This window comes from Callorhinchus milii, unplaced genomic scaffold (genome assembly GCF_018977255.1).
Source record: "Callorhinchus milii isolate IMCB2004 unplaced genomic scaffold, IMCB_Cmil_1.0 Scaffold7, whole genome shotgun sequence".
Taxonomy (NCBI): Eukaryota; Metazoa; Chordata; class Chondrichthyes; order Chimaeriformes; family Callorhinchidae; genus Callorhinchus; species Callorhinchus milii.
In genome coordinates, this window is record NW_024704748.1 from 12523140 (window position 1) to 12537248 (window position 14109).

The 14109-nt window shown below is 45.2% G+C and overlaps 1 protein-coding gene across 3 annotated transcripts in view; it reads left to right on the forward strand.

The window, feature by feature from the left end:
- The first annotated feature begins 8225 nt into the window (after positions 1–8225).
- The window catches only part of LOC103181598 (annexin A11), a 35026-nt gene continuing 29142 nt past the window's right edge, over positions 8226–14109 (forward strand). For 2 of the 3 annotated variants that reach the window (XM_007898214.2, XM_007898229.2), the window contains exon 1: positions 8226–8391. The gene's annotated coding sequence lies outside the window, so the exon portion shown is untranslated. The remainder of the gene's footprint in view (positions 8392–14109) is intronic. The other variant, XM_007898236.2, reaches the window with a different exon arrangement.

Consider the following 14109-nt stretch of genomic DNA (forward strand, 5'->3'; position numbering starts at 1 on the left):
TGTGCGATCCGTTCTCCTCCATCACTGAAATAAATCAGACCAAATCACTCAAGTGCAGAATGTCAGCAAACAAGCTCAGAGCTTCAAATACTTTATCATCTTACAACCATTCTACGTGGATCCAGAAAAGCAGGATTTTTAGTGAGCAGCTACTCTTTTCTCCATGATGTACTGCCCCACCTTCATACACTTATGTTTGCTCTGGCTGGAGTGGAATTACAGCTCTAAAGATTTTGATCGGTTAAAACAAATAATAATACTGATAACAAAAACAGAAGTTTCTGGGAACATTCAGCAGGTGGAAAGGAAAGTGGAGAAAGGAAAGTGAGTCAACGTTTCAGGTCCACAACCCTTCATCAGAACTGGAAGGGAAGAATGAAAGTCAGGTCGAAGAGAAGAGCAGAACTTCTTCAAGGTAGGCATTCCTGGAAGAGAAGTGGCAGTGAATTAAATATAAACAAAAGACAAAATACTGCAGATACTGGAAATCTGAAACAAAAACAGAAGTCGCTGGGAACACTCAGCAGGTCAGGCAGCATCTATGGAGAAAGGAAAGTGAGTCAATGTTTCGGGTCCACGACCCTTCTTCAGAACTGAATACTGATAATCTGTGTATTGATATAACGCTTTTCACTTGGAAGAACATCTCAAAGTGCTTCACGTGATGTATTGTAGAGTGTAATTAATGTTGTGGCAGCCAATTTGCACACCATCATGTCCCACCCTCTCCCACAATCAGATTCCCCCAAACAGTCATGCAGTGAAAACTAATATGATTTGGAGGATATGTTGGCCAGGACATCGAGAAAAATTCCCTTTTTTTTGAATAGTGGCACAGCAGCAGGACCCTAAAGTCCACAAACAGACAGACCTGATGAAGCGTTTAAGTGAAACTCTGAGTGACCCTCAATGAGATAACTTGTTTAGACCCAGGAGCTCAAAAACACAAGTAAAGTACTTCAACTTTATAAAGTCAAGCAAAAGTCTGGGAGAGGGTAGAAGAAGATGTATTATTTGGAAAGAAAGTAAAAGTGTTCTTTTAAAGAATCCCAAAGTTGCTACACTTAACAGGAGAAATTTCTCATTCAAAATATTTAAAACTTATTCAAATATCTCACTTGCTTACTTCAGTGGTATAGGACTAATTATCATTGTAAAGGCATTCTTGAGCCTAATAGATTCGAATATTCTGCAAGGTATGTCTTGGCTTCATTAGACTGCATTAAATGCATATGAATGCAAATAGTTGTTATTGTTTTGGATTAAAATAAATTAAAATTAAAATTGTTTTGGTTGTGTCCTAGGTAGCGCTGTTCTGATTTTATCAGAACTACACTATATGGGGCACTCTGTATCCACTTGGTCCAAAGGGACAACGATCAACGTGTGATGAACATCTGTTATTTCTGTACAGGAGATTCAGCACCATCTGGAGCCTTGAGTGGCTTTGTTAAAGTAGATGCAGTTTTCTCTCTAATCTGCCCCATTTAAGTGCACAGATTTAACCTTCTTACAGAAATGTAACCCCAAAGTAATGTTGTGCCAATGCTGCTCAGTTATCATTCTTCATGCCTGAGCCCAGCCAGTGAATGCCAGCTGCTCAAAACCCCTGACCCCGCTATCCACAGACACACACTTCCCAGCAGGAGCCACTGCATAGTGATCAGGAGATTAATTCTGTTTCTCTTCCCTGGCATAACATCTTTGGCTGCAACCATGATACTCACTCAACCCAGCTTGGAGATAAAGCATAACGTCAACTTGGCCTATATGAGCCAGTAATCACATAACATAATTATTATCCCTATTGACCTGTCACGGGACTTGGGTATTTACTTTTAAATATGTATTCCATATTTCTAGATTCTTGTGCTCAGTAAGGTAGGAAGCCTGCCTTAGGCACTTTGATAGGCACAGAGTTGTTACACCCAGAAATCCGTGTGGTTTTTCCTGAATGCTTCCTAGAATTTCATAGATCATGATCATTGCAAGTCACATCTATGCAGCAGTGCTCCCAGTCCCTCACCACTTTTTTCCCTGTTCATTGTATTTATTATGTTCATTTACCCGAAGGCTACACGCAGCCAAAAAGTGCAGGCAATTGCAGTTGCAATGCTGGTTCGTAAAATGAATGTGAATTCCATGATTTTGATGTTGGTTATTCACATTGAAACTCTTTGTGCGCTGTGTGTTATCTTCGGAATGAATTAGCCATCAGGGGGCGCTGTAACCTTGTTATTGCACTGCAGAAAATAGCCTTCTCAAGGGCATGAGCCACATGCTAAAAAGATCTCATCATGTGTGCCATTTCAATGGGCTGGAATATAGGTATTTAGTGTTTTAATAGGGACTCGGTTTTAAGATTGAGAAACAAATGCTGACCCTCAAAATAATTATTAACTTGGTTCTGATTTGATGATAATGAAGTAGGCAATGATTTTTGAATCTTACATTTATGTGCTCAGAATTCATAATTTGATAATCGGATATTCGAGTGTGGGCAGCCCTGTGAGCACAAAAACAACTTGCATTTGTGTATTGCCTTAAAGCAGGGTAGCACCTTCGAACATTGGGACAGAATAGCATTTGCCTGTAAACGTAAAACATAGTCATTTTAGCACAGAAGGAGATCTTTTGGCTTATTATAGCCTTATTTTTATTAATCCCACTTTCTGGCTCTTTCCCCATATTTCTTTATATTCTTCCGGCCACAGGTGCTGATCCAGTTGTTGTCTGAATGATTCTATTGATTGAGCCTCTGATACTATTTGCGGCATTTGAGACTGGATCAATAGGACAGATAATTTGGTGTTTTAATGGTTATGATGAAGAGGATTCCCACTCCCCTCCCTCCCAAATTAAACAATTTCAGGTGGATTTGGAATTGATCTTGCAAATTTTCTTCTTTCAATCCTGGTTTGAGGGTGGTGAACCAAGACTAATCCAGCCATCAGGGAATCAACAAGATTCTGCTGAAGACTGTCGAAGATGCAACAATCTGAAGATTGCAAACCTCCAGTGTCTCATTGGCTCACAACCCCAGATTGGGTGCCAAGCCAGGATTGTTCAGCACATTGGGTCGTCTTCCCAATGTGAAAGGCGCTACATAAATGTAAATATTGTATTGTAATTGTTGAACAACTTTTCTTGAACAGATTTCTGTTTTGCATTGAGGCAACAGTATATTTCCTTATTAGGTAGAAAAGGGGTTCACATCCATGATCCTTGCAAAGAATCTCCTGGGCATAGGAACAGGAGTAGGCCATTCAGCCCCTTGAGCCTATTCCGCCGTTGTATTAGATCATGCTCCTGTATATCCTTTTGTAATAAAAATCTAATCACATCAGCCTTGAAAATTCAAATTGATCCAGCATCCACAGCCTTTTGGGGAAGAGAGGTCCAGATTTCCACAAATCCCCTTTGTTTGAAAAGAGGAAGGAGGAAGTACAGAGTAGCCAGGTATAAAATCACAAGAGCTTTCGTCTCTCCTTCCTCTATATCCCAACTGCTGTTTCTGCACAGACGCTGGTAAGGCTCCAGTATCTCATTCAAATAACCAGACAATGAGTATCAGTAGGAAAATTTAATTGTTGGAGAGAGTGGGACATAACCAGCAAACTCAATCTCATCCTCTCCCAACATGCCTCATCAAGTGCACTTACGATAAGCAATAACCCAGAGTAATCAGGAAATCGCTTTATTTATTCCTGGATCAACGGAGTTTAATAATAATAATCCTTGCATTTGATATAGCGCTTTTCACGTCTTCTGGACGTCTCAAAGTGCTTCACAGAATGTGCTGTAAAGTGAATTGACTGTGATTTGCAAAGAGAAAGGCAGTTTCAGGGAATGGGTTGCATTATAGTTTGATATCAGTTTTTTTGCAGCCTGTAAACCATGTCCATCAGTGGAATGCCAACTTAATAATCTGTGTGCCCAGAATTTCTGATGATGCAAAATGCTCAAACAGGAGTAACTAAGCTTTATTGGACAAAATGGAGATGTGAATGTTTTAATATCATCAGAACTGAAACTCCCACTCTCAGGGTTCTCAGGAAAACAGTGTCTGGAACAACAAAGCACCGGCAAGATTGTGCTTATCTTTATTGACATACGGAACCAAGTCTGATTCCTGTCACCTGCTTGTGATTGAGTCATTCTCCTGTATCTACCTGGATCTGTTGTTTGCACTCTTGCCTTTGTGTTTTAGATTCACGCTCCACATTGGGATATTTGCTAGCAGGCTGGTATGACACTCCATCCTGGTACAAGGCCAGCCCTGCATTTATCATTGGTGCTGTCTTTTTGTTAAAGATTTAATTTGCAAAGAGAAGGGCACTTTGCCTTGTGCTGTGGCCAAGTCTTCCAAATTAGTGATTAGCCTTCAATTACTCAGTCATACACTTTACCATAAGATCAATTTGCTCTTGTGAAGCACCTTGATACATTTTGATGTCATGATGAGATGCTATTCCAAGTGCAAGTGTTATTTATTAATTGGTCATAATTTTTTAGGGAACCTTGCTGCGCTCAATGTAGCTGCCATGTTTATCTATAAGAATGGTCAATGTCCATTGACAATGATAACTTATGAGCTAATTTGACCTTAAAATGCACTATAAAAATACACGTTCTTCACTGATCACACTGGCTTCTAAGCATAATGATCTAACTCTGGCTCATATTGAATAAATGGCTTGCAGAGTGACACAAATATGCAATCTAGTTTGCATGTGCTAATTGAACCAGCTGGTTTAATATTTGCACAAAGAGGACTCAAATTAGGTGCAGTCGAATAGTATATATTTGCAGACAATGTATTGCACCTATTATAATTGCCCAGATTTGAGCCTGAACAACTTTATTTTCTCCCCCGTTCTCCTGCAGTGGGTTGACTCCTTTCTCCACTTGCTGTGTTAACAGTTTTGAAAGGCACAGGTCGCCATCCTATACCCTACCTTGGCAATGAGCTTTGACAGAATATTCAGGCACCACAGACGCCCATTCCAATCGGGGTTGTTTGATAGCCAGGAACCCTGGCTGCTTTTCTCCTCACTGACTGAGGAAGGTGGGGCATAATTATGAGCAAACTCTGAAAGAATGCACAGCTTTGAACACACTCCCAGTCATTGATTAAACTATTTTGGGGAAGGCGTGCCTTTCAAAGCTTCACTTTGCAATGCCTACAATTTTTGTGTTCCATTCCCAATGACGAGAATATTACCTAAATGTATGCTGCCACGTGTAAGTGCAGCTCTTGTTGTGATAGTGGGAATTGGAGCATTTTGCAACACTCTGACATGAGACCAGGATTGTAATAGTGTCACTTGACAGGAACTGATGTTTTATTGACTACAATATAATTAACACTGCAAAAATACTAAAATATACTGAAGCCTCAGAATAAGTTTGTGGACCCAGTGAATAATAATAATCTTTGCATTTGATATTGTGCCCTAGTACGTCATTGAGACGTCTCAAAGCGCTTCACAAAATACATACTGTAAAGCGGATTGACTATCTTGCGGGTGAAACGCAGCAGCCAATTGTGCTCAGCACAAACGGTTGTGGAATGAGTGATCAAATTATTATAAATTACAAAGTCTAGTGAGGATATGACCTGTGCTATCACTGAAAAGCAAGTAAACTATAGTAATCTGCAAGATGCACTGCATATGTTTCCATACAAATACCTCCCAAGGGTGCAGCAGAGTGGTGACGGAAGAGCAGGTGGCAAAAATAGTCTAAATTTAAAGAGGGGAGTGACTTCAATGAAAAATGTTTATAAAATACCTGTTTATTGGGGAGGGTGAACGAGTTGACATTTAGCTGAATGTTTTGCCACAACAACAACAAATTACATTATATTGCACCTTTCACTTTGGGAGAACGTCCAAGGCACTGACACACATGAAAACCCCACTGCAGTACTACATTATTAAATCATTGTTCAATGATATTATTTAGCACTTGCAATATTTCCAATAATTGTCTTGCATATGTCAAAGAAGCTCTCCAAATACTTGTGTTACAGAGGTTGAAAGTTAACTCAGCAGAACACTTAACTGTATGAGGTTTAAGATCATCTGCTGGTGACTTGTACATTCCATTCAGTTCAGTAAGAGGCTTCCAAAGATTATTTTGTTGAACCTCTCCTGATGTGTAATGTGCTAATATTTATACAGTGGGTGTGGGATTCTGAGCTCAGAAGTGCTGGGAAATATTGATTTAAGCATTACTGCACTTGGGCAGAAGAAACCAAGGTTTATCCTGTTAGTCCAACATTACAGAGGGAAAGCCAGTCCAAACATCTATGTGACATTTCCTAAATGTGGAGCAACAACAAAAGTTAAGCGCACATGTGTTCGATAGGGACAAGACCAGGTCTACACATCTTTATGATTGCACACAAATAACGTGCTGGCCACTGATTGTCAGCGAACATGGCTGTTTATTGAGCAACTCACTTAAATTTTTTTTAATTTTCCATCTGCTTGATAGAGAAGCTTTAGAAAGTTGTAAAACAATCAAGAACGATTGGGCAGATTGGAACTTTGCTTTCCGACAATAAAATGATTGAGAAGAAAGCTGAAAGCGATGTTTAAGATTATGAAAGGATTCAATAAGGTGGACGTTAATAAGATGGTGAGTTCAAAAGAAGGAATATAAATTTGACTTAGCCAGTAGCAGATCTAAAGGAGAGTTGAGGTGGGACTTCTTTGCACAGAGTGGTAAGAATGTGGAAGCTGTGATTCACTGTAGAAGCTGTGGTTCAACCAAAGAAGGGTGAGAACTTACAACAGAGCGGGCGGGTTGTTAGGGGGTTAGGAGGTCACAAAGATAGTGTGAGGCGAGACCATTGAGGGCTTCGTAGGTGAGGACCAGGATTTTGAACTGGACCCTCTGAAGGAGAGGGAGACAATGGAGACAGACAGTCTATCAGGACAGCAGTGGTCCTGGAGTTGAGGGTGGAGACAGAAAGATAGAGTTGGGTGTCATCCGCATACATGTGGAAATTGACCCCATGTCTGCAGACGATGTCACCAAGGGGGAGCATGTAGATATTAAAGAGAGAGGGCCAAGGACAGAGCCCTGGGGGACGCCACACATGACAGTGCGTGGACTGGAGGAGAAACAGTTAGAGGGAATAAAGTGGAGATGGTGAGAAAGATAGGAATCCAACCAGGCAAGAGCAGGTCTGCAAAGATTAAGTAAGGAGGAGAGGCGGTGTATGAGGATGGAGTGGTCGACAGTGTTGAAGGCGGCAGAGAGGTCGAGAAGGACAAGGAGGCAGAGGGGAGCCCTGATCACAGATGTTCAGAATGTCAAACAACTGTTTGTGGATGTTGGAGGGATTATTAATCCTGGAAAGCAATCTGCCAATCGCTTAACGACCGGGATCCTACTTACTGCTACGTAAACAGCCACGTGCAGTAAGGAAACTTGCCTAAGCTTTCGCTCCAAGGTGCGCGGCTAACCAATGCTCTCCGCGAATCTGTTTCACTTCCCGTTCCCAACCTTTAAGTGATTGAGCAGCTCTCCCTGATGTCAAAGCTCTTGCACAATTGTTGTTATTGGTGGGAAAAGGGTGAGTCCTGGAAAGTATGACTTTGCAGTGGCATCACAAGTCTTATTTTCATTCACAAAGTCCATACCCACCTTTGAGTGTTTTGAGCTGCTGTATGGATATAGCCATCAGACAGACAGACAGACAGACAATCCCACGCTGAGGCTGCAAGTCCTGGACTATTTTCGGAGACGGTTTGGCTGTGATAAGCAGTGGCTGTGGCTCAGAGCCACACACATGACTCTCTCTGTTCGGAGTTTTCCTACTTTGGTGAGTTTGACGTTCGCGGTGGGCGGCGCCGCGTCCATTTCACATCAATTTCATTTGGTTTCAACCAGGACTTGCACCCAATTACTTACCCCCTCACCCACCCAGTCACCCTCCCACCCACTCAGTCACCCACCCAGTCACCCTCCCACCCACTCAGTCACCCACCCACCCAGTCACCCACCCACCCAGTCAGCCTCCCACCCACCCACTCAGTCACCCTCCCACCCACCCAGTCACCCTCCCTCCCACCCAGTCACCCTCCCGCCCACCCACCCAGTCACCCTCCCACCCACCCACCCACCTCCCACCCACCCAGTCACCCTCCCGCCCACCCTCCCACCCACCCAGTCACCCTCCCGCCACCCACCCAGTCACCCTCCCACCCACCCACCCACCCACCCAGTCAGTCGGTCACCTTCAACTCACTCCCCGAGGAGGCACTAAGGAAGGAAATTGCTCGTGTTTTCTCCCCCTCTCTCCCCCTTTATATAAATTATTGCGCCAGAAACAGAAACCAGGACTGAGACGATTGCGAGAGCAAGTGGGCAGCACAGGTAGGAGAGGGGAGTCGAGCTGTTCTCCTGTTATGTGTTTGTTTTTTCGGGGGGAGGGTTTGATTTGTGTCTCAAATGTCATCGGGGTTCGCTTTTCTCCCCCTTACTTTTTTTTTGGGGTGTGTGTGTGTGGGGGGTGGGGGGGGGTGGGGGGTGTTGGGCCCACACTCGAGAGAGAGTTTGGGTTTTTTCGGGGATCTTATTAACGTGGTTTAGGTTTTGCATCGCGATCGGGTGGAAAGAATTGCATTGAAACAGCCTCAGCCTCAGCCCCTCAGCCTCAGCCCCTCAGCCTCTCAGCCCCTCAGCCTCTCAGCCCCTCAGCCCCTCAGCCCCTCAGCCCCTCAGCCTCTCAGCCCTCAGCCCTCAGCCCTCAGCCCCTCAGCCTCTCAGCCTCAGCCCCTCACCCTCTCAGCCCCTTCAGCCCCTCAGCCCCTCAGCCTCAGCCCCTCAGCCTCTCAGCCCTCAGCCCCTCAGCCTCAGCCCCTCAGCCCTCAGCCTCAGCCCTCAGCCTCTCAGCCTCAGCCCCTCAGCCTCTCAGCCCCTCAGCCCTCAGCCTCTCAGCCCCTCAGCCTCAGCCCCTCAGCCCCTCAGCCTCAGCCCCTCAGCCCCTCAGCCTTAGCCCCTCAGCCCCTCAGCCTCAGCCTCTCAGCCTCAGCGCCTCAGCCCCTCAGCCTCAGCCCCTTAGCCCCTCAGCCCCTCAGCCTCAGCGCCTCAGCCCCTCAGCCTCAGCGCCTCAGCCTCAGCGCCTCAGCCCCTCAGCCTCAGCCCCTCAGCCTCAGCCTCTCAGCCTCAGCGCCTCAGCCCCTCAGCCTCAGCCCCTCAGCCTTAGCCCCTCAGCCTCAGCGCCTCAGCCCCTCAGCCTCAGCTCAGCGCCTCAGCCCCTCAGCCTCACCTCAGCCCCTCAGCCTCAGCCCCTCAGCCCCTCAGCTCAGCCCCTCAGCCTCAGCCCCTCAGCCCCACCTCAGCCCCTCAGCCCAGTCCGGGGCTGCTTGTATCCCCGGGTTTGTGACAGTGTCTCTGTGGGAGAATGTAACCAACAGCGAAGTTACCAGAGCAGGAAATGGGCCGAATCTCGTCCCATGTTCGTGCCTCTCAGCCTCGTCTTCTGGTCGCCAGGGTTTTGGGGCTTTCGCGATCGGGTGGTTGGTGGGTCGGAATGTATTATTATCTTTTATTAGAAGAGGAGGAAGGAGGAAGGAGGCAGCATTGTGTTGCAATGTCTTTATCTTTGCTTTTAGCCCTTTAAGGCTTTTTGGTGTTGAGATAATCTTAAGAGCGCAGGAAAGACGTAGCTCCCTGTGTTGTGGGGGTGGGGGAGGGGGGGGGGGAGTGCTAGAGCTGCACTGTGCAATGTGCAATCCCTGACTTCCTCACTAGCTCGAGAAAAACAAATGCAGTCACCCACTTGTCTGTCTTACTTGGGTCTGTGGCTGTGGAGGTGTTAGTGCTCAGCTCAGAGCTGAAGGGCTGGGACACACCAGGCTGCAAAAACACCCTGTGTCTCCACACAGCAAAGGCTCTGCCCCTGTGAGAGCTGGCCGGACCCCCGTGAGAGCTGGCCGGACCCCCGTGAGAGCTGGCCGGACCCCCGTGAGAGCTGGCCGGACCCCCGTGAGAGCTGGCCGGACCCCCGTGAGAGCTGGCCGGACCCCCGTGAGAGCTGGCCGGACCCCCGTGAGAGCTGGCCGGACCCCCGTGAGAGCTGGCCGGACCCCCGTGAGAGCTGGCCGGACCCCCGTGAGAGCTGGCCGGACCCCCGTGAGAGCTGGCCGGACCCCCGTGAGAGCTGGCCGGACCCCCGTGAGAGCTGGCCGGGCCCCTGTGAGAGCTGGCCGGGCCCCCGTGAGAGCTGGCCGGACCCCCGTGAGAGCTGGCCGGACCCCCGTGAGAGCTGGCCGGACCCCGGTGAGAGCTGGCCGGGCCCCCGTGAGAGCTGGCCGGGCCCCCGTGAGAGCTGGCCGGACCCCTGTGAGAGCTGGCCGGACCCCTGTGAGAGTTGGCCGGACCCCTGCCCCGCTTTCTTTAGTTTTAACAAAAAAGGGTTTTCACAAGCAGACAGTGGTTTGCATGTGCTGCATTCGCCCACAAAATACACAGTCAATCCACTTTACAATACACCGTGCATTCAGTGAAGCAAGCGCTTTGAGACGTCTCAACGACGTGATAAGACGCTATATCAAATGCAAGGATTATTATTGTACGCACAATATATTCTGGGTGTGTTGATGCTTGAGACGGACTGTGTACATTTTGTATGCCCCCTTCTAATATTTTATCAATAATCCTAACCTGAGGGCTGTTAGTTAGCAATCCACAATTTGTTGCGTTACCATTGAATGTGCTGTACATTTTATGCATCCTGTTTAATAAGTGCCAGTTAAGGACCTGGCAAGAATGGTTCTTGTGTGCCAAACCGGCTGGAACTAGTTCAAGGCCAAGTAGTAATCCAGTATTTCAATCGCTGCACAGTTTTTTGCAACATGAGTTGCAAACTGTAACACATATTTGAATTTTTTTCCCCCAAAAAAACTAATTGTCGATCGCCAATTCGAGTGACGCTCTTTAAAGCATGTGCAAGTTCAAAGGATGTTGAGGGGGGGAAAAAAAGTCTTAAGCATCCTATTTTTGTTCTAACAGATTGTGTGTAAGAAAGTGAAGTGACTAAATATCCGGAAGGAAGTCCCTTCTCTCAGTCCTATTTCTTGTTTCACAGTTTATGCTCCAGTTTTCACAAAAGCATCATCATGGTCAAGGCATCCTAGCAAATGTCCAGCTAAATAAGGCATCAGAATTTCAATCCATTTCAGGATTATTCCTGGTGGTTTCTGTTTTGCTCACCACACTGACGACACAAAACTGTTAAGGTGTCTTGTTACGCAGGAATGAAAAACAATGGTTTATCTGATTGAAACTCTTACGCCTGCCTCATGGGCCCACAGTGGCCCCTTACATTGAGCTTGTTGGTGATATTCCCACGGTAGATATAGCATAGTAAGTTGATTACTAGAACCATGTGCAATTGTATAACCCATTAGCAGGCTGGTTTGATAACTCACTGCATTCATAGCTGTGAATGAGCTGTGCTACAGCAATGGAAACCTATATTGTATCCCACAGCCTGGTATCTGAAAATATTAGGTAAGGAGGTAAAACGATTTAAATATTATTTTTTAAGTGCAAACCCTTATTAGCGTGGATTACAGATGTCACCGTGAAATGTTTTGTGTCACAATGCAGTCTCTTGTTGATTGTGACACCTTGGTGAAAACAGGAAGCCTATTCATGGTGAACGGCCAATGAATATCCATACACTCCAAATCAATACAAGCTTATTGCCCTTGTTGATGCGTCTTGTCCTTTGTGCCCTCCGTTCCACTATCAGCGACTGTGCTTTCAGCCACTACACCCGCATCTCTGGAACACTCCCCTACAATCCCTCCGCCTTGCCCCTTCCTTGCCCATCCTCCTCTTCGACCGTGTTTATTTTCACGCCCCCCCCCTTCAACCCACCATTGGCTCAGCATCAGGCTCTGCCACTGTGAAGTGCTCTGAGATGCTCCCCTGCAGGGTGATGTGTTTTATAAATGCAAGTTGTTTTTGTTGTTTTTCCTTGTTTATGAGTGCAGTATGGGGCTTTTTGTTTAGTTTGCTTCTTTGACTGCTTTGTAAAACTTGTTCACTGAGACAGATCCAGAAATATTGGTGACCTTTACACCAATAAAATGATGCACATTGGTACCACCCTGAATATCCCTATCTCTTTTTTATTCTTTTTTTCCTTCCCATTGTTACTCATTGTTGTGGGTGTTATTTGTGTGCATAGCAATTGAACAAAGTGTGCGGTTGATATTGTAACTCTGTTGAAAACATGAAACTACAGCTGTGCATATAAGAGTCAGACTCCCCAGGCAGGCATGAAGTCATTTACTACCAAAAACCTACCCCGCTTTCTTTGAGAAATAATGGAGGCGAGAAAAAATGCTCTTGCCGAGGGCACTGTGACATTGTATTTTCACTCTACTCGTGTCATTGTATTCAGCACGAGAAGTATAAACACATGTCCGCTCTGTCATACTCAAATCCAACATTTAATACACTGTTTTTCCTCGGCGAGGGGTAATTTTTATGCTAGAAAACTAGCACCATTCCAAGCAGTACTACATGACTAGACTTGCCTGGAGTAGATGAAAAAATATTGTTTGTAAAGGAGTATAAATTTGACTTTAGCAGGTCTAAAGGAGAGTTTAGGTGGGACTTCTTTGCACAGAGTGGTAAGAATGCGGAAGCTGTGATTCACTGTAGAAGCTCTGGTTCAACCAAAAAAGGGTGAGAACTTACAAAACCATCATGGGCTAGTTGGGCCAAATGGCCTATTTCTGTGCAGTATAATTTTGTGTAATGGTTCAGAAACCTCCTGACTTTCCTGTAGTCATTTTGTGGAGAAGTCTGTAGCTTCGTGGTTAGACCACTCGCCTTGCAAGCGAGAGACTTGGGATTGATTCCTGGTAGAGCGAAACCTTGGGCAAGCTTCGTTACTCCACACGTCTGATAATCCCTCAAGAAAAAAATAATAAAATTGGTCACTTCAATCCATGACTGTTTGTAGGACACTGCTGTGTGCAATTGGATGCCGCGTTTTGCCCCCAAATATACAGTCAATTCACTTTAGAGTATATACTGTACGTGAAAAGCACTATATCAGATGCTAAGATTATTATTATTAAAATGGAAGATCACAGAGAATTGTGAATACAGTAGTCTTAATTTGGAAGCTGACTTTCCACAGGCTTGCGAATGAAGATTAATTAAAGGCAAAGTAGATTAAATAATGTTGCACCATTTTTGTCCGTCCTTAAATTTTAAAATGATGTGATCTTGAATTGGGTATTGGGAAAATGAGCAATGAGATAGCCATAATCATAGTAATAATAATAATCCTTGCATTTGATATAGCGCAGTATTACATTGTTGAAACATCTCAAACCACTTCACACAATAATTGTAAAGTAGATTGACTGTGTATTTTGTGGGAGATACCTGGCAGTTGATTGTGCACCACAGTGTCCCCACCAGTTGTGGATTAGGTGACCACAACTGTTTGTCGATTTTGGAGGGATTATTAACCCTGGAAAGTGATCTGCCAATCGCTTAACAACTGGGTTCCTACTTGCTGCTAGGTAAGCGGCCATGTGCAGTACGGAAACTTGCCTAAGCTTTCACTAACCATTAACCATAACTCTACGGGAATCTGTTTCACTTCCTGATCCCAACCTTTAAGTGATTCAACATCTCTCCACCCTCCCTGATGTCAAAGCTCTTGCACGATTGTTGTTATTTGTGGGAAAGGGTGAGTCCTGGAAAGTATGACTTTGCAGTGGCATCACAAGTCTTATTTTCATTCACAAAGTCCATACACACCTTTGAGTGTTTTGAACTGATGCATGGTTATAGCCGTCATATATATAGATAGATAGATAATCCCACAATAAGGCTGCAAGTGCTGGACTATTTTCAGAGACGGCTGGCTGTGATAGCCAGTAACTGTGTCTCAAAGCCACATACATGACTCTGTTCGTAGTTTTCCTACTTTGGTGAAAATAGGAAGCCTATTCATGGTGAACGGCCAATGAATATCCATAAACTCCAAATCAATACAAGCTTATTGCCCTTGTTGATGCGTCTTGTCCTTCGTGCCCTCCATTCCACTATCAGCGA